At 42.3% G+C, this 18,767-nt stretch overlaps 1 long non-coding RNA gene across 4 annotated transcripts in view; it reads left to right on the forward strand.

Moving 5' to 3' along the window:
• Positions 1 to 5,891, forward strand: part of LOC143435612 (uncharacterized) — a 57,023-nt gene extending 51,132 nt beyond the window's left edge. For 3 of the 4 annotated variants that reach the window (XR_013106096.1, XR_013106097.1, XR_013106098.1), the window contains exons 6-10: positions 1,720 to 1,863; positions 3,099 to 3,211; positions 3,796 to 3,930; positions 4,060 to 4,158; positions 5,645 to 5,891. This is a non-coding gene — a long non-coding RNA (uncharacterized LOC143435612). The remainder of the gene's footprint in view (positions 1 to 1,719; positions 1,864 to 3,098; positions 3,212 to 3,795; positions 3,931 to 4,059; positions 4,159 to 5,644) is intronic. The other variant, XR_013106099.1, reaches the window with a different exon arrangement.
• Positions 5,892 to 18,767: the final 12,876 nt, after the last annotated feature.

An 18,767-nucleotide genomic window follows, 5' to 3' on the forward strand; every position in this document is an offset into this window, starting at 1 on the left:
CACATGCTTCCTTTACCAGAACATCCTTTCACCTGTGTCTGCTTCAGTGAAACATTCTTTCATGTGTCTACTTTAGTGAAACACCATCTAACACAACTGACTTTCTAAAGAACCACAAGTTTCTACTTTACACTACTGAATTTCATTCTCAAATTCTGGATTATCTTCATAATTTCCATCACCCTATGTTTGTATTTTCTTTGGCATATCTTAGACACTTATTCTCCTTAAGTTATTTCTCCTTAATTTCATTTATGTATTTATTAGTGTCTTCTTTAATCTCCTTGAATTCTTGGATGGTTATGATTGTTTTTCTAAATTTCGTGCTATGCTTTATCTAGGTAATTGTTGTTGGGAAAATAATCTATAGGACTGGTAGGTTTTGGAGAGAAGAAACCGCCTTAATCTTTCATATCATTCACATATTTGTAATGTCATCTCGTTTTATGGACTTCTTTTTAGTTAGTTTTGTGTCTGGTGTGGACAGAACAATTTGGGGCAGAAGAGAGGATGTGTGGGTTGGTTGGGACTAGTGTTTGGAAATGGCTTAGGTGGAATAAAGTCAGGTGGAGAGAGAGGCCTGGGCTGGTGTACAGGATAGGATGTGTGTTCTGATCCAAGTCTGGAGTATGAGGATAGATCTGGTGGGCAGAAAGGTTGGGTATCATATGAGAAGGACCTGACAAAGCCTAGAGTTTAGCTTTGCTATAGGCAACAATAGTCAGACTAGGCCAGGGCACTGAATGTAGGACCCAAGCTAGAGCTGATGGGCGAGGGGGGGGGGGGGTCGTGGATGGGAGGATCAGGTAGAGTCACTGGACTAAATCCTGGAGAAGGATGTGGAGGACCTGGTTGGGTAGAGGTTGGATGTGGCATGAGTCATTTTTATTTTAAACAGGGTCTCATATTATACACATATTACCCTGGAACTCACTCCAGTCCTCTGCCTCAGTCTCTTGAAGTTGAATTATAGGTATGAGCCACTACATTAAGTTAGGAGGCCCTTTGCCCATAAATCTGTAGGGAAAAACACATGAAATCATAGCTGGAGGGACTTGTAGGGTTGGAGAAAACAGGTAATTATTATTTTTTATCTATCTTTTTGCCTTGTTTTGAGCTAGATACATTTGTAGAGAAAGAAATAGAAATGTTGACCTTCATGAATCAAATCAAATGAACTAGTGGCACAGGTTATTAGATAAGATAGGAAAGGACAGAACCATTTTGTCATTTTTAAAAAATAATTTTTTATATTTCCCAGTTTTATGTATGTGTATAATGAATGTTAGACATTCTTATCTGGTTAAACTCTTCTCTCCCATTCTCCCATTGAAACACTTCTTTCTACAAATCTGCTCCCTACTTCATGTCTTGTCTGTAATCATCTGAATTTAAATAGGGTTGCATTCATGAGGATAGATGGGGGGTTATTGATCAATATATAAGTGGTTAGTGAAGTAGAAATATCTGGGGGGTTTTTTTTGGAGACTTGGGTCATAATGATGTTTTGCTGGGGTAGTCTGATGAAAGGATGTCTTGCTAAAGCAGACACAAGTGAGAGGAATGTTTCACTGAAGCACACATGTGAAAAGATACATGATGTTTAGAAAGAATATAAATATGACCACAGATGATAGGACAAGTTTTGTGCTTTGTTTTGCCTTGCACTGCTAGTCTCCGCTAACGATGCTCTGATTTTTGCTTGTCCTGACTTTGTAGAGAGTAACTCTCCAAAGAACTTATATTCTGGCAGCTTCCATGAACTCACACTGATCCAGCAGAGCCTCATGGTTTATTGTGGATTGAGCTGCTGATTCATCTGTGGTGTCCACTGAGCGGACTGGACTGCAGCTGCTGATTCATGTATGATGTCTGCTGAGTGGACTGGACTGAAGTGGCTGATTTGTGTTTGGTGGTTTGCTAGTCTTTTGAACTGCTAATATCTTGAAAACAAAGTTTGGAATCACCCCAAAGAACTATTTCTAAACAGGTCCACTTTCCCTGTATCCTTTCTTTTCCACTACCTCTGGTGGGTGGTGGATTCGAAAGGGAGGTTAATCCCCTAACTGGACTGCATGGTTGGGCCTCAGTGAAAGGATGGGCTTACGCCTATTGCAAGTGGATATCCCAGGGTGGGGTGGTATTCAAGGGGGACTTCCCCTATACTGAGGAGAAACGGAGGAGGTTGCGGGAGGGATTTGTAAGGGTGAGAATGGGAGGAGAGGAGTGAGGGGAAATACAATCAGGATGTAAAGTAAATAAATAAATTTTTAATCTAAAAATAAGAAAAGGAAGTTAAATCATTTAAGAAACCCTTATTAAAGTGGGTTTTGAAAAATCTAAGCTAATAGGTTAGATCCCTGAAAAAAAGTGCACCTCTTCGCTGCACCCCCATTCCCTATCAGTAGTTCCTCAGAGAAGAGTTGCAACCTCATGAACTTTCCCCCTTTACATGATAAAATGTTATCAGGCTCAATATTTTGAGGTCCTTGTCTAGGTAACCACAGCTACAGTTGAGCTCAGGAGTTCACTGTTTATTCCATGTGCACAAAACACTGCTCTACAGCATTCGTTCTCAATCTCTGGCTTCTTGTCTTTCTAATTTCCCATCTTTTCTATAATGTTCTCTGAGGCTTTGTATATGGTGGTGGTGGTGGTGGTGGTGGTGGTGGTGTGTGTGTGTTTCCTTTAGAGCCTAATACTATTTTTTTCCATTTTGATGTGAATGAGTCTTTTTATTACTTGCCATCCACTGCGAAAAGAAGCTTCTCTGCTATGGACTAAGGGATACACCCATCTATCAGTTCGAAGGCTTATATTTAGACAGCGATGTGATACTATGTCAGTTAAACAAATCAATATTATTAGGTTCTTCCCTAGGGCTTGTGATTTTCCTACTTACAGGCTCTTCCCCAGGTTTACAGTATCAGCATGTGCACCTGTGGAGTGTGCCTTAAATTTAATCAGTAAATGAATGGTTACTCTTACAAGTCATGCCACTATTGAACCAATAGACAAATGTTGCCAGACCGGTCATTATTGTAGCTTACATTGTATGTAGCTGGGTAAAACTGTTGATGGCTTTTCTCTACCTGCAGCCTACATAGCATCTTCCAGCACCATGAGAACTAACCAGCAAGGAGGAAACTTCCAAGTCAATACCAGTGTACAGCATCTTCAACAATAATGTCTTACCATCAAATTCTACTAGGTAATGAAGATGAATGGCAATACCTTGGATTATTTAGTAAATTAAGGCAACAGATGTCATTAGCTTTTTTCAAAACCTACTTTTCATATGGCTTCTTAAAAATTTTAGCCTCCCTTCTAGCTCTGCACCCACCAGAGGGAGTGGGGAAAATAAGGTTATTAGGATACAGGGGAGGGAAGTGGACCTGCTTAGAAATTCTCTGGAGCAAATACAGTCTGTGTTGTCAGGAAATCAGCAGTTCAGTTCACATAAATCAGCATCAACAGTTCAGTCCACCCACAAACACTTCACAGATACACCAGCAGTCCAGATCAGTAGTGTTTAGATAGCAAACGGGAATCAGCAGAGGTGGCACAACATAGCAGAAACAGTCGGGCATCTGCCGAATTGGCACAAGTCAGCAGGCGCTACCAGGACCAGCAGGGATGCCAGGAGAATTTCTCTACTGTGCCTCTCTCAACAAAGTGAAGATCAGCTAAGACAGGAGACCAACGAAGCGCTGCAAAGCTAGCTATGCAAGCCAGCAGTCACTGTCTGTTGAGTCCTATTTATACTCTCTCCAAACATTATGTGAACCCCCACAGGTCTTGCCTCAGCATGTGAGTCTGTCTTAACAAAACTCCATGTGAGTCTGTATCAGCTGAAATCAATCCGGCAATCAGCCCAAATCCGTGGAAGCGGCAAGAAGCCACAGGAACCTCATGAGAAGTTTTTTTTTGGTGAGTTTCTTTCTCTCTGTGGCATCACCACAAGCAGAGCTCATCAATAACAATGTAAGGCAAACAAATACATGCATGTCATTAGTGAAGAATCCTTCATCACTTGTCCTTTCCATATGTCTGCTTTAGCAAAACATCCTTTTACCTGTGTCCACTTCAGAAAAACACTCCTTCAAGTGTCTGTTCCAACAAAACACCATCTGACGCAATTGACTTCTCAAAGAAGCCGTAAGTATCCACTTCAGATATTGGCAGTAGCTTTCCTATTTCTAAAAGATAAAGTGGCTCAAGATACAAGAAAACAGGGAGAAGTTAGATAACTGGATGAATGGATTTACTGAGTTCTATTATGTTGTAAATCAGAATGAGAACCTTATACTTAAGAATGGAAAAGCTGGGGCTGGATAAATGGCTTAGTGGTTAAGAATACTCACTGCTCTTCCAAAGGTCCTGGGTTCATTTCCCAGCAACCACAGGGCAGCTCATACCTGTCTTGGTGCTAGTTTCTGATGTGTAGATACACATGCAGACAAAGTAAACAGACATATAAATATATCTTTTAAAAGAGAATAGGAAAGCTACTGTAGAGACATCTGTTCCCTTATGTTAAAACAAGATTCTTTTCCTTTCTTTATGGCACTGACACAGATCACTTGTATGAAGATACATTTAGGAAGCCAGAAGCTTTACAAATGAGTATACCTGGACTCAGTTGGTAGTTTTCAAGGAGCTTTTCTGAACTGATTGCACATACACCTTTATCTTGTATCATTCCTAAAACCTGCAGAGTATTATTTTTCCAAATCTGTTAAACTTTGAGGAGAACACATATATGAAATACATAATAGTGGTTGTGGTTTATTACATAAATCATTCCCCAAGGTAGGCTGCAACAGGCAGAAGCACCTTAATGTAAATATCCCAGCAATATTTCATGTATATAGTATCTTGTTTACTTGCTGTCATAAGAGCCTTCTGAGCTGGAAGGATGGTGTTCAGGAAAATTGTGATTAACTACACTGGAATACAGCCAGGTTTTTCAGTGCCCAAATCATGCAGAAACAATATGCACACACATACACACATGTACACGTGCGTGTGCACACACACATGCTCATTTAAAGAAAATAAACTAATTAAGGTAGTAAACAGAATGTAGGCTTAGTTTTTTTCAAAACCTACTTTTAGTAAGGGTTTTTAAATGCTTTAACCTCCCTTTTAGCCCACCACCCACCAGAGGTAGTGGAAAAGAAAGGTTATTAGGACATGGGAGACCTGTTCAGAAATAGTTCTTTGGAGTAAATCCAATTTGCATTGTCAGGATATCAGCAATTCAATTCACACAAATCAGCAGTGGCAGCTCCATCCAGAAGCTGTGAGGCTCTGCTGTATGCTGTTTAGAAGTAGTTCCTTGGGGCGATTTCAATCTCTGTCAGCATACCAGCAGTCCAGTTCGGTAGTGTCAGGATAGTAAACGTGAATCAGCAATGGTGACACAACCTAGCAGAGACAGTCAGACCTCAGCTGAGCCAGCAGGAGTGACCATTACCAGTTGAACCCTAGGAGAAGTTCTCTGCCATGCCTCTCTCAAGAAAGTGAAGATCAGTGGAGATGCAAGATCAATGAAGCATTGTAAAGCTAGCTATGCAAGTCTGTAGTCACTTCCATTGAGTCCTATTTATGCTTCCTCCAAACATCATGTGTTCTCCCACAGGTCTTGCCTCAGCAAAACACCATGTGAATCTCTATCAGTTGACATATCGAGAAACTTCTACTTCACTCTGCCAATCAGCCTGAGTCTGTAGAAGGGACAAGAAGCTACCAGAACACCACCAGAAGTTTCTGGGTGTGCTTCTCTCTATGGAGTCATGACAATTGATGGCCAATAAACAATGGCAAGGCATACCAATACGATCCTGTGCCATCTACTTTCTGGTTATATTTATATTCCTTCTAAACATCATGCACTTCCTCTTGTGTCTGCTTTAACAAAACATCCTTTCACCTGTGTGCCCAGCAAAACATCATTTGATATAACTGACTTTCTAATGAAATAAGAAGGTTCCATTTCAAAAGAGTATACATGTACATGTTTTTTCTTATGATGATGATTTTAAGTAAATTTGTAAGTTCTAAATGAAAGAATATGAAAGTTCGGGTTGAGATAGGTGATAATACAATGGCTAGTGGGCTGGGGTAGGACTCAGTGTTAGAGTGCTTGACTAGCATGTATGAAACCCTAGATTTTATTCCTAGAAACACACACACACACACACAGGTTTAAGACTACAGTAGTACAGAGCAGTGTTTTTAATCAGCTCACCAAAATAATAAACAGAGAAATATTTACATTATAATTTCATCAACCACCACAGTCTACTCCAGACTCCCTAAGTGTTGGGGGCCGACTTTTAGCAGAAAGCGGCTATCAGCTTTGCAGCCATCTTGAGCCATATACCCTGACATGAGATTTAAATTACAATAGCCTACAACAGCTGAGAACACTCCGATAATCTTGGTTTAGATACCTTGAGATTAAAGGTGCATGAGATTAAAGGTGTGTGAGATTAAAGGTGTGTGAGATTAAAGGTGTGTGAGATTAAAGGTGTGTGAGATTAAAGGTGTGTAACTTAAGAGTATGACTTAGAAGTATAGAGATCAGAGTTAGAGACAAGACCTAAGGGCATGATTAAAGGTGTAACTTAGAGGCGTGGCTTAGAAGTGAGACATATAAAAGGCAGAGACAGAACAGATCAGAATGGAGACGATAGAAGACAGAACCAGAGATCAGAGAATATAGACGGAGATCAGAGACTATAGAGGGATCATCAGAGACGAATCTCAGACATTAGGTAGAATCTGCCATCACCCGTGGCTGCCCAAACGTGGGTCGGCCCGGGCCTCAACATTTTGCCTGGGCTGCAACATTTTTTTTGGCCACCCCAACGTGGGACTAGTGCGGTCCCCAACACCTAAGAGAACTCTTCAGTTCCCCATGTCAACAACCTTCCAGAACGTTTAATTATTCTCAAGTATGATTGTATTTGTACATGGACTCCCAAGACTAGCTCATTCCTCATAATTGACTGCACCTTATTCAGCCCAATGTTTATCTTTAGAATCCTGGTTCTGTCTCTTACTGCATTCCACATAGTCATAGACGAGACATGCGGAGAAAAGGCTTAGTAGGTAAGGAAAATAGCACGGAGTCAGATAAGGATGAATATGCTGTGGCATCATCAGAAAGGCAGCTGGCCTTATTAAACTTAAGACTTCTACCTGGAAGCTATTTAATTTATTCTGTGACCATGGTCTAGGCAGGAACCTTGGGTTTGTGATCTTAACCTTGCAAGGCATTTTCCCCACTTAATGCCCTCTCTACAGTAATCTAGTCTTTGAACTCCTGGCTTTTCTTGCTGTTCTAGGGTTGGTGTTACCTATGCCCTTAAACTCAATGTGCATACTGAAGGCAGTAAGCTTATGGAGGAGAGAGTACTGTCCTCATCCAGCATTGTATATTATTCCCAGCTGCCTTACAAAATGGTGACTCCTGGTATAGAGACTACATCTGGCCTGAGAAGAATTATTGTTGTGCATTGTCCTTACTTCCCGCAGTCCTTCCATACTTTTTAGATAGTTAACACATATTTATTGAGTGTCAATTATGTGTCAAGTTTCATGTCATTTTACAAAGATGAATTTTCTCTTTTTTGAGTATTTGTACTATTGTGTTCTGTGATTAGTCTACTACCTTTGTTAGTAGGTAAAAATCTGATGATAAATCAGCCAATCACATAAGGACTCAAAGAGCCCACTGCAATGGCACATGCTTGTAACTCCAACACTTGAAAGGTAGAGACAGGGAGGCCAGCCTGGGCTACATAGTGTGTTCAAGGACAGCCTAGAATACATAAAACCCTGTCTTAGAAAAAATGTTTTCAGAGATATAAACTTAAGTGAATAATTTTAAAACTGTATGTATAAATATGTGTATTTACAATTTGTCTATAAAATTTTATACACACATATAATATGTATATATTTGTGTATATATACATATATATTTCTATGGGGAATACACACACATATATATATACACACACATACATACATACATATAAGAAACTGCTAAGACTGATTACATCTGGGGAACTTGACAAGTAGGGAAAAGTAGTGAGACCTTTCTTTTGTACCACTCTGTTCTAATGTTTTGGACCATGTGCATTTATTACTTTTGTAATTAATAGCAGAGTTCTTTCTTCTTATCCACTTCTTTTCTTCCTCCTCCTCTTCATCTTTTCTCTTCCTCATTATTCCTCCTCTTCTATTATTTCTTAATTTATTTTACATATATTTGTGATTTGTGGAAGGCATGTATGCTCCAGGATGCATGTGTGGAGGACAGAAGACAAGTTGTAGGTGAAACTGTAGTTACAGTGATGAGCCATGCAGTGTGGGTGATAGGAGCCAAACTTGGGTCCTCTGGAATTGCAGTTAGCACTCTTAACTTCTGAGCCATGTCTCCAGCTCCTCACTGATTAGTCATTTTTCAGATCCTTCTTTTTTTTGAAATGACATCTTACTGTGTAGCGCAAGATACCTTTGAACTCTGTATTGTTCAGGCACCAATAAGAATTGTAATCATCTGTCCTCAGCCTTCTGAGTGTGAGTTTTACAGATGAATGACAAAGGCAGAGTGTTTTTCTTATTCTTTAACAATAGTCCAAGGATTTTTTTTATTACCAATTCTGGACATCAGAAGTCCAATAGGTGTAAAATTCAGAGCGTTGTAAGGGTTCTGGGGGAAAGATGTTTCATAGCTTCTATTGGCTGCTTGACTCCTGAGCTTGATGAGATGCTTTCTTCTGTCTTCAAAGCCAGCACTGTGATCTCTTCACTCTTCTTCCAAGATCCATCCCCACTGAGTGAGTACTTATTTTGTAAAGCCTATAACATTCAATTTATTGATCAAATACTCTTGGTTGTTAGGGGATAGGTCAGTACATCAGGAGTCCTACCCTTTAAGAAAGCTGAGTTTATCTTTCCCAGCAGCTACCAAGTGCCAATATCTCCTCAACAAGAGAAGATGTGTAGGCATCATGGTTCAAGTATATAATCTCAGTATTCAAGAAGCTGAGTTCAGACTACCCTGGGTGTCCTCAATTTCAGACCAGCCTGGGTAAGTTACAAGTTGTGAGATCTTTTGGAAGAAAAGAAAGAAATAAGGGGAGGGGAGGGACATGGGAGAGAAAATGAAAAGGATTAGCTAAAGAGCATATAATAAGGGTGTCGTGGTTGTCTAGAGAATTGCTGAGCTCACTTCCCTGGCACAAAGAATTGAATGTTCAGGAAAGACAAGACCAAGTCATAGAGTACTGACGAGTAACAGCTTTATCCTTTCAGGGTGGGAGGGACACCAATGTTGTGTTAGAAGCGCGGCTCAAATGCCGGGCAGTGGTGGCGCACGCCTTTAATCCCGAGCACTTGGGAGGCAGAGTCAGGCAGATTTCTGAGTCCGAGGCCAGCCTGGTCTACAGAGTGAGTTCCAGGACAGCCAGGGCTACACAGAGAAACCCTGTCTCGAAAAACCAAAACCAAAACAAACAAACAAACAAAAGCGTGACTCGAGTCCAGAGAGACCACACCAGGCCAATACAGTTCCACATGGGGTTTATTGTGGGGGAAGAGGACAAAGGTGGTGACAAAAGCAAGGGGAAAGAGAGAGAGAGCTCAGAGGGGTCTGCCTTTTATTTGGATTGTGATGTAGCTGCTCGTAGGTAAAGGTGGGAGGGTGAGCCAAGTGGATTCTGGGAATGTATGGCAGTTGCCATGGCCACAGATATGTGGATCCCTGTCACCTAGGTGTGATGTTGCTGGGTTCAGAGCCGATCCTGATACCAAGATTACCTCCCCCTTTCTTATTATAAAGAGAAGGAGAAAAAGGGAAGGGGGACGCTGATGGTGAAAAGGGAACGGAGGTATCCTGTGTCTTAAACTGTTTCCTGCTGTCTAGGGGTGTCGTCAATTTTGGGGTATGGTTGACTTTCACCATTGGGTCCACTTGGTAAACGTTCACATCAGGCTCCTCTATGGACAGTGGCTGGTAATCCTGTCACAGGAACTGATTAATGTTTGGTTGGAAATGTTTTGTATTTGTCATTGAAGGAATATAGAAACAAGAATAATAAGGCAGGAAGCGAATAATAACACCAGGAAGATGGCTAGGAGAGCCATTACAAAAGGGAGCATCCACTTCCATATAGGGTTTTTAAAAATCCCAGAACTGGAGGTCTCACGTTCCCTGACATTCTGTATGTCTGATTGTAGCTCCTGGATTTAATTTCTCACTATCCTGGATTGGTTGATATAGAAACAGCATTCTTCTTGGAGGAAGAGGGAAAGACCACCTTCTTTAGCTGTCAGGACATCTAGCCTCAGTTGGTTCTGAAGCATCAGAGCTGCCAAAGAATTGATCTGTTTCTGGACAATAAGCACGGTTTCAGCCATTTTTTGAAAACTGCTTTCAAACTTGGAAGTGAACTCATCATATTGGGTCATGGAAGTCATTATCTCTGCAATTCCAGTACCAGCATCTATGGCTATTCCTGCAGCAACCAAGAGTGGCACAGCCTGAACTGCCCTCTTATGTTGGGCAGCTATCATATCTACAGTTGGTATTGGCAGGGGTTCATTTTCCTGGATTACTCTTAGTTCAGGGAAAAGGAGTACCAATGTACAAACTCCTGACTAGCTGGTGGGTAGGTGATGATATACCTGAGTGCCACAAAGAATGGATGTGTTTGGGACTGCAGGGCATTGTGGCAGAGATGATATATCAAGGGTTGTGGTTCTATTGCAGTCTAGGGAGCTTAGTGTCCCTACAGAACATGTCCCAGAGGTCTTAAAACAGTTTGCCATGCCAAAAAGAGGGATAGAGGAAAGGTATGGAGTCATGGCAACATTGGAGTCAGGGCAGCTGACAAAAGGTGAGATAAGGTTACTTGGCAGTATCACTGGGGAGGCTGTGTAAGTGGCAATTGTGAGTTAGTTCTAGGGGGTGGGGTACAATAGCCAGCAATCTTTAAAACGACCAGGTCAGGTGACATTAAGGAGTTGGTACGCCAAGGTCAAGGTCTGAAGCAAAAGTTGAAATGACAAGTTAGTGCCATTCATGAGGGGTGATGTCAAAGAGTTAAAGACCTCAGAGGAGTGTTTGATTTACTTCTCTTATTTTTCCGATGTCTAGAGGTTGGGCAATTGAGACATATTTTCTCTGGATGCGGATAGCATTTACTGGGGACCTGGGTTGATTTTTATGGTAGAGCTTACCAACAATTCCTGTCTCCCACCTGGGATCCCATGGGTCTTGTATGTAGAATAAGAGTGTCTTGCAATGTTGGTAGAAGAAGTGATTGGTCTGTGATCCTAGCATATGTATCTGACAATACCAATCTGGGCAGCCCCCAAAAATGTCAGTCTGGTCATTTTTTACAATAATCTTTTGTCTGGTCAAAGAGAAAGCAAGTATAGAGAACATAATATTTAGATGGGTTAACAGACACACAGATGATGGCAATTTGGATTGGTTCCTGGCATCTGGCTATGGAGCAGTTTCCTGACCCTATTTGGAAAGACTATTTGTTATCTGTGGGGGTTTCTTGAACCTGGAATCTCCAGATATAAGGGCTACCCTGGATGGAAACGAACAGCAGGGGGGAGGACGAGAAATCCATGTCTAATCCAGTGAGGTCGAGCTCAGCTGCTAGAGTAGAGTCTCATTTTCTGGGATTGGGGACAAGGTGAGTGGTCTTGATGTCTCTGGAACTTAATAGAGCACAGTCCTGGTAGAGTCCAGTAATTGGATGACAACAGGAGAATGGTGTTTAGCAATAGAAGGTTTCTGGACATGCCAAACTCGGGGGTCCACGTGAGAAGCTGGTAAAGCTTCTCAGGTTAGTAGGTTGACTGGCTAGATGAAGGAGCAGAGCTTGGGTTTAGGCAAATGGGGGAGCAAAGGAAATAGAGGCTCCCAACTTAGCTAAAATATCCCTTCCCAAAAGGGGACAGGATATATAGGCACTACCAAAAAGGAATAAGTGAGAGGTACACCCCTAAAATGCAACTAAGTGATAGGGTCTGGTGAGGAAGTTAAGGTTGTCCTCCTACCCCAATGATAGGAAAACAGGAGGGGGAAGTGGGTCCCAAAACGTTTTCAGGACCAAGTAAGTGGCCCCAGTGTTCAAGAGGAAGGAAATGGGCCTCCCACATACCATGATGGCTACCTGGGGATCCCTGCTAGTGATGGCCATGGTTGGGTAGAGGGAGCTTGGGCTTCTTCACTTGTCCATAGCAAAGCCTAGAAGATCAGCTGGAGAGTTACCAGGGAGTGATGCCCCTCTGTCCTGTGCGATGTGAGGGCAATTGACAGCCCAGTGTTCCTCCTCATGACACCTAAGACATGGCCCCCTTGGATTGTGGGGGTGGGTAAGCCCTTACCCAGTGACCTTGTTGACCACATCTATAGCAGGGGCCTGGTGGTCTCTGAGCCTTAGAAGACCAGGAGTCTGGAGCAGTGGCTGGAGCTGGTCTGACAACCCTTGCCAGCATGTGGTATTTTTGGTATTTTGGGCTTTCTCATCTCTCATGGTATACTTTGAAGGTCAGCACCGAAACTTCTGCATGTGGAGTTAGAGGACCCATCTCAACTACCAAAGTTAAGCTTTTATGTTGGGGTAGATCTGGGAAAAAATAGGCCATCAGAAGTTGCTTACCTTCTGAGTTTTCAGGGTCCAGATTAGTGTATTGCAATAAAGCTTTTGTGAGGCATTCTAAAAATTGAGATGGGTTTTCCTGTTTATCCTGTACGACCTCTTTGAGTTTTTCAAAATTTACTGGTTTTAAAGCTGCCTTACGGAGACAGGCCAGGAGGTAGGTTATGAATCTATCTCTGGCTAAAGTACCACCTGTGGAATTATAATTCCATCAAGGATCTTTAGTGCCTCGGATCCGACTAGATATGTTCCATCTGTTTGATAAATTTCTTCTGCATGTGTTCTTGCCTCTTCCCAAACTTGCCTGCATTCATCAGAAAGTAAATTATTAGTAAGGATCATATGTACATTGTGGAAAGTCAAGCTATAAGATTGAGTAATGTACTAGAACTCTTTAATAAAGGTGGAGAAGTTAGAGGTATAGGAACCCAGTCTGCTTTCTGTTTGAGAAAGTTCACTCAGTGAGAAAGGAACATGTACTCTGACAAGACCATCTACTCCAAAAACTTCCCTTAGAGGAGGGACTGATGCTGGATCAGGTGTCCATGGAGGAGAAGGACCTGGGGGGTTTGGCTGTGGCCTTAGAGTGGATGATAGGAGGGGTTAAGTTTGGCGCCAATATAGGGTGATTGGAGCGACGTGCAGCTGGCACAGGAGGAGGGGAGGGGTCTGAAGAGGCCAAGCTAGTACGCTCTGGGGTATCCTGGTGAGAAGAAGAAACTGAGGTGGCAGTTTGGGTTTTTTGGTGGTGTGGAAACAGGTCTGGGGCGGAAGGGAGGTAGCTTGTTAGCTGGATCAAGGGTTGTGGCATCATCTGGTTTCATGGCTAAGAGAAGTTGGATTGAGTAACAAGAAGAACACATAGAGGGGTTGGAGTGAAGATAGATGAATGCTTGGGCATAGGGAACCTCTTTCCATTTACCAGACCACTGGCTGGCAGTATGTATGAAGATCCCTTAAAATAATTGGATCTAGTGTGCCATTAAGTGGCCATTTGGAGCTATTGTCTAACGGATACTGAATCCAGACCTTATTGCAGAGGTGTACTAGTTTCACCTCAAGTTGGGCGTTAACTTCAGAGATTTGAGATTTTCCAGGATACATCCCAGTGGGGTGCCTGGGGATATGTTCAAAAATAATTTAGCACCCATTGGGTGATGGGGCTGTTACTGAACTATTTGTACAGGCATCCCGAGAAAAGTTTAGTAAGGGGTTATTACAAGTGTACAGGCAGGCTAGATGTTCAGGTCGTCATGTGAACACTCAGGGTCTATGACAGAGAAGTCTCAGACTTGCTAGAAAGCTGTTAAACCTAGATCTAGGAATTTCTGATAGCTGCAAGAGCCCAAGGGGTTATGAACTGCCTTGGAGAAGGGAAGTCACACAAGGGTCTAAGTCTTATAGGTCAGCTAGGAGGCTGGCTGGTCATAAGAACTACGGCATTGAAATGCCAACCCCTTAGGCCCCCCAAAAGGCTGGCCAGGTCCTATCTGGTCATTTAGGGTTCTTTCTGCCAACTGGCGAAACACCTTTCTGATATGCTGGTGTGTGTTTGAGGGATTTTATGGTCTGGTAGCAGGAAATGTGGAACTGTATGGTTGCTGTGGGTGAGTCTGGCTGTGTAGCCCACATGGCAGAGGCTAGCTCCATGTGGTGGACTATGGTGGCACAGCACACGTGGTAGAAGTCTGTGAGTCTTGCAGTAGCAGGAGGCAGTGGTCTGCAGCAATGGTGGAAATCCACACAGTGCAACAGTGGCATGGTGGTGTCAGAGGTAGCAGCAGTCCATTTGGCGCAGTTACCAGTTACAGTCGATCCTCAAGTTTGTGCCTGTGATGGCTGCCTGGTCTCCCCAGTGCTCCTGGGTATTGATTCCTGGCCAATGCACCAATGTTGTGTTAGCAGCACGGCTCGAGTCTGGACAGACCACAATAGGCCAATACAGTTCCGTATGGGGTTTGTTGTGGGGAAGAGGGCAAAGATGGTGATTAAGACAAGGGGAAATAGAGCTTAGAGGGATCTGCCTTTTATTTGGATTGTGATGTAGCTGCTCGCAGGTAAAGGTAGGAGGTGAGGCAAGTGGATTCTTGGAATGTATGGCAGTTACCATGGCTACAGATGTGTGGGTCCCTGTCGCCTAGATGCGATGTCACTGAGTTCAGAGCCTATCCTGAAACCAACACTGACAGTCCAGTAAAAGAACTAAAATAAAGCTGGCAAGCCTCATTTTATGTTTTGTAGATTCCCCTCCACCCTATAGTTTAGATAGCCCCTGCCTGGGGTTCCTTCCATTTTTTAAAATGTCATATGAGAACAAAAAGCTGACATTTTGAGGATCCCACTTTTTTTTTTGTCTACCTATGTCTCTCTGTCCTTCAGGGCAGGTATTTTCAAACATGGCAGAAAACTCAAAGGAAAAGGGAAGATTTGACTGTTAGATTTTTTCAAAACATACTTTTAATATGGGTTCTTTAATGCTTTAACCTCCCTTCTAGCCCACCACCCACCAGAGGTAGTGGAAGAGAAAGATTTTTTAGGACATGGGCAAAGTGGACCTGTTTAGAAATAGTTCTTTGGAGCAAATCCACTCTGCATTGTCAGGATATCAGTAGTTTAGTTCACGAATTAAAATGGCAGCTTGATCCATTCTTAAAAACCATTCACAACTCAGCAATGGCAGATTGATCCAGAAGAATACACAAGGCTCTGCTATATGCTGTTTAGAAGTAGTTCCTTGGGGCAGTATCAATCTTCAATTTTCAGGATACCAGCAGTCCAGTTCAGTAGAGCCAAGACAGCAAACACGAGCCAGCAGCAGTGGTGTGACCTAGCATAAGCAGCCAGGCCCCTACCGAATCAACAGAAGTCATCAGCAGTGGCCAGGAGAAGTTCTCTGCAGTGCCTCTCAATGAAGTGAAGATCAGTAAAGATGAAGACATAAGACCAAGGAAGCATTGCAAACCTAGCTATACATGCCTGCCATCGCCATTCATTGAGTCCCCACATATCCTCCCATGGGTCCTTCCTCCCACAGGTCTTATACCTCAGCAAAACACCATGTGAGTCTGTATTAGCAGACATATCCAGAAACTTCCACTTCATTCTGTCAGTTAGCCCAAGTGCCATAGAAGTCTGGCAGGAAGCCGCCAGAAATTTGTTTTGTTTTGTTTTGGTTTTTTGGTTCATTTTGTTCTATGAAGTCATGCCAAATGATGACCAGTAAGGAATGGCAAAGTATACCAAGAACACCCAGTGTCATCGAGCATCTGTTGGGTTTATATTTATATTTCTTCTTAACATGTGTTCTTTCCCGTGTTTGCTTTAGCAAAACATCCTTTCACCAGTATGCCCCAGCAAAACAACATTTGACATAACTGACTTTCCAAAGAAGCCTGACATTTCCACTTGATTTGACAATATTAAACTTTGAAAAATCTTAATGTAAAAAGGTTACATTATAAAATAAAGTTAAAATTCTATAGATCATATAGAAATATGCTTAGCATACATGTATAAAGGGTTGACAAATATCCATAGTATAAATAGCAAGTCACTATGAGAAAACAAAACTTGGAGTTCTTCTGCTTCCAGGAATGTTGAAGTGAAAATGACTAAATGTATCCTCCTTTTCTAATTCAAACATTGTGTGTATGTGGAGGGATAGGGAGTGTTTCAGACATTGAACAATTGTAGGCATAAATTTTTTGCAACCTACTTTTAATAAGGGTTCAACCTGTCCTCTAGCCCACCACCCAGCAGATGTAGTGGAAGAGAAAAGTTACTAGGATATGGGGAAAGTGGACCCGTTCAGCAATAGTTCTTCAGGGGAGAGCTGGATCCTCTTTGGCAGCAGTTCAGTCCCATAGCAAACACCAAATAGGATTCAGCAGCTGCAGACCAGTGCTCTAGACAGGCAGATACCAGGCATGGACCAGCAGTACAGTACAGTCCTTTCAGCAAGCAGACAGCAGGCAGCTGCAGTTCAATCCTAAAGAAACCTCCAGGCTCGACAACTGGCCTAAGGCAAGGCTGCAGAAGCAGCAAGCTGCTGCAGGAACTTCAGGCGCAGTTCTTTGGCGACTTTCTCTCAATGTCAGCATCACCAATTTGAGCTCAACAAGGCTATGTAAGGTGAGTTGTTACATGTGACTCTTTAACAAAAAATAGCAAGGCGGAGTAAACCAAACCAAAGCTCAGTGTTCATCACCCACTGTCTGTGGGGTCATATTTATACTCCTTCATCACAGGTCCTTCCACGTGTTTGCTATATCAAACATCCTTTCTCCTGTGTCTGCTTCAGGAAAACAGTCTTCCACGTGTTTGCTTTAGCAAGACATCATTTCACTTGTATGCCCCGCAAAATATTATTTTATATGACTAACTTTTCAAAGAAACTAGAAGTTTCCACTTCAAATAATAGAAACAGAAAAAAAGCATAAGACTGTACATATAAACTTAATCATGCTAATATGTTATAGCAACCCAATTTAAAAACAGAGGCCATGAATTTGAAAAAGAGCCATGAGGGGTATATGAGAGGGTTTGAAGGGAGGGGAGAAATTGTGTAATTACATTATAACCTCAAAAATAAATGCAAAGTGTGGGGATAGTTGAGATTGGTAGAATGGGAGAATTTGTAGTGACTCCAGTATATAACCCATTGTAACCTAAAAACAGGTACTGCAATGCTTAAGAGCAGATACTGATTTCTCAACACACACATCAGGTGGCTCATAACTATGTGTAATTCCAGTTCCAGGAGATATGATACCTTCCACCCTCTAAGGGCATCTGCACTCAGGTGCACATACCCACACATATAACACATAACTAAAAATAAAGCTTTTTAAAGTTAACATAAAACTTAAGTAGATTAAGTGTAAAAGACAGGAGAGAATATATATTTTCACAAAAGTAGATTACAAATGAAAAACACATAACAATATAAAGTGCTGCAGGCTAGCTGTGTATGTGGTGTATGGGAACCAACTTTGAAACTACATCTAGAACATAATAGTCCTGACTCAAGTTAATGAGTGGGTCTGTAGCTTCAATTTTTTTCAACTGTATTTTTAATGATGGTTCTTAAATGCTTTAACCTCCCTTCTAGCCCACCACCCACCAGAGGTAGTTAAAAAAAAAAAAAGTTATTAGGATACAGGGGAAGTAGACCTGTTTAGGAATGGTTCTTTGGAGCAAATCCCATCTGTGTTGTCAGGAGATCAGCAGTTCAGTTCAGAGGCCATCAGTGGCAGCTCAATCCACTCACCAACACTTCATGGATGATACAGCAGCAGCCCAGTTCGGTGGAGTAGAGACAACAAATATGAATCAGCCTCAGTGGTAGAACCTAGGTTAGACAGTCAGCTCTCAGCTGAAGTGGCAAGAATTCTTGGCTGTACCTCTCTTGGCGAAGTAAAAATCGGTGATGACATGAGACCAAGAAGACTACATAACACTGAGGGTTGCTAGCAGAGGCTCCTGGTATGAAAAGAGGGGGAAATATTAAAATGGAGGTTGCTCTGTCAAACATCAGACACATTTCTAATACAGGCTCAGCACCAGCGAATTGAGGGAAGCCAAGAGCATAATCCTCAATCAGATCTCCCCTCCCTACCACATTTTCTTGGGAGTCTGCAATTTTTAGGCTTCCAGAAAAAAGCTGCTCCAACATTTTTATTTAAAATTTTTATTTTAGTGCTTAGGCTTAGGTGCAGTGTGTGTGTGTGTGTGTGTGTGTGTGTGTGTGTGTGTGTGTCCATCTATCTGTTTATCTGTGTCTGTATAAATATAGGCATACATGTATTGCAGTACCCTTAGGAGACAGAAAAGGATGCCTCATTTCTTGGAGCTGGACTTACAGATGTTTGTGAAATACCAGCCATGGTACTGAGATAAATTCTTGTCCTCATGATTAACAATAAAATGTCCTCTTAACTGCTGGAGAAAGCTGAGGGGCTGAGGGGCAGGACAAGGGGCAGCCTAAGGGCAGGAAGAGGGGCCAAGAGGCAGCCTGAGGGGCCTAGGGGAAGGTCAAGAGGCAGTCAGGCTTGAGGGACACAGGGG

The sequence above is a fragment of the Arvicanthis niloticus genome, chromosome X (genome assembly GCF_011762505.2).
Source record: "Arvicanthis niloticus isolate mArvNil1 chromosome X, mArvNil1.pat.X, whole genome shotgun sequence".
Classification (NCBI taxonomy): Eukaryota; Metazoa; Chordata; class Mammalia; order Rodentia; family Muridae; genus Arvicanthis; species Arvicanthis niloticus.